Raw genomic sequence first — 2,684 nt, forward strand, 5'->3', positions numbered from 1 at the left:
ATCATAGCTCACTGCAGCCTTGAACTCCTGGGCTCAAGCGATCCTCCCATCTCAGCCTCCTGAGTAGCTGGGCCTACAGGTATGCACCACCATGCCTGGCTTAAGAGATACTTTTAAAAACACAATGTTCTAAAATTTTAGAAGTATTTTTTCGTATTAAGATAAAGTTTTAAATCAGGAAAAGCATTGACATCAGCTATCCAGATACATGTCACCAAAATCTTTTATTGTTTCTATTAGTTTCCCTCCTTCCTTTTAACAACGGCAGGTTTCCTAGGATGTCTGGTTGCCATGTGCAATTAAAATGGCCACAAGGAACCCTTGCTATGGGTCTGTATGTCAAAAAAAAAAAAAAAACCCATAAATAAAAGTTATCACGGAACTGGGAAGAAAGGGACAGAATTAGAACTGATCAAACTTTGATGGATTTCTTGTATAAGTGGGTAATATAAACCCTAAATACCTGAACATCATAAACCATATTACTATGTCTAGTTTTTATTCCTAATGAAATAAGGACTAATGAAAAAAGTATCAAAAGAAGACCTCTGGAAGGATGTTAACATCACCACCTTCGTGTGGCAAGAGTATAGATGACTTTTGTTTTTTTCTTTTTCTTTATAAGCTATTTCAAATGATTCTGTTATTAACAGCCATCACATATATGGTTACAAACTAGGTTAGGTGTCAGTAAAAGAATTCCTGAATTAGAGCTATATTGTATTTTATTCTTTTATTGACTCAGCAAGGGGGAAAAAAATCAAATGACATCATCTCTCTGTTCTTCCTCTGGTAGCGATAGAAAGAAAACAAGCCAGGAAGCATGCTGGGCTGGCTCAGGAAGCAGAAGAAAATAATTTTATTTTTTTTTTTTTTTTTACGCTTTTGTAATACAAGACCTCTCTTGTATATCAGTTTTCTATGGACAGGACAAAATGTAAACTCCATGAGATCAGAGATTACTTCTGATCCTAGGCTCACCATTAAATCCACAAGAACCAGAATATACAAGTAATTTAACAAATACTTATTGAATAGATAAATAGTTTCATTAAATAATAAATGTTAATTGTTTATGTAATAAACTCCCTGATACATCCTTATGTGTAAGACCTATAGGTAAAATACTTGTTTTTCTTTCCTCTCAAAAACGTTTCCTTTAGTTTCCAGAAAATGTCTATTTCTCATCTCCTTTAATACCTTATTATAATATTCTTTTGGTTGTGCATGTTAGAAATTCACTTTGGTTAGATTAAGTTACCAAAAAAACATGCTATTCCATGAAAATATTCTGAGTTAGATCATGACACCCAAGAATAAGTTGAATATCTGTGACTCAGGAAGGACAAAAGCCAGGCTGCTATAGTATCTCAAAAGCAGGAGAGCGTGAACTTCTCTAATGCAGGTAGTGACACCAACTTGTCTTAGCTGCAATGATCTGGGGATAATAAGTATAATTTCCCTGGATTGAGTCAGATTGCTAAACTTGAATCAATCTGTAATATCCCTTAGTATTCTGATATAATAGGCATAAAAGTGTGTCATTGCAGTTCTTAAGAAGAGGGAATCATGGGAAACAATCAGGATTATGTTCAGTGAATTCATTTGGGTCTTTTGATAAACACATGCAATTGTCCTGGTTCAGCTCCTCTCACACCAAGTGTTCTTGCTAATTCTATTTTATAGGACCTGGGACATACTTTATCATCTATAAATTTACCTGCCATATTTTCTGCAATGTAATCCCTCTTTACCACTAGAAAATATTTACCTCTAGATTAATAAAATAAATATTAATAAAATATTTCCCTGCCATCCAGATAATAAAATGTGTGTCATGAACATAATATTAACATATACATGGTCTGGTGGTTGAATTAATCAGATTGAGTGTCTTCAAAAAATTATGATGCTATTGTTCACTTTACAAATGCGTATGGATATTTCTAGATTTTGTGTGTAATCGGGTGGCTATCCGTGCTGCTTTTTAATGATTTTTTTTTTATTGTTCAAGTTATTAGATTGAATGACCACATGGCTAAGTGGGATAATGAAGTGTTTTTCAATAATGCTTTATATAGAAGAAAATGCCAAGCATTTAGATGGTGAAGGGGGTAATAGTGTTCTCTGATATTGTGTTTTCCTGCTATCATGTTTTGCCACAAAGGGCCTTTTCCAGCATAAAGATAATGAGTGCATAATTCAAAGGATAGCAATTGATTTTATGAAAATAATTGCATTGCATTTTTACCTAATGATAGATTAGACCACAAAATTGAAAATTATTATTTGAGCTTCTATATATATTTTACAGATTCTGCAGAAATCGGAGAATGCTTTCAGAACTCATGACGTTATCTAACAAGGTAATATGAATAAGAATATCTCCTAATTTTTAAACCAGTATGCAAATGAAATAGATGCTCCATTTATATTAAAGTTTAAGCATGACCAAAAGAGCTTGTTGTTTTGGAAACATTAGCTATATATAAGAAGACTGAACTCCAGCCTTTATCAAGTTTCCAAAAGTAAGATAATGCTTCTGTTCTCGATTCATAATACAATATTCCCATCTACTTATTTATTTATTCATATATTCTATCTCTTGTCTCTTCACTAATTTTATTTTATTGGGAAGGATTATCTTATTTTGAGAATATGTGTTTTCTAAATGTTTTTGTAAA

This window comes from Propithecus coquereli, unplaced genomic scaffold, assembly GCF_000956105.1.
Source record: "Propithecus coquereli isolate 6110/MARCELLA unplaced genomic scaffold, Pcoq_1.0 Scaffold235, whole genome shotgun sequence".
Lineage (NCBI taxonomy): Eukaryota > Metazoa > Chordata > Mammalia > Primates > Indriidae > Propithecus > Propithecus coquereli.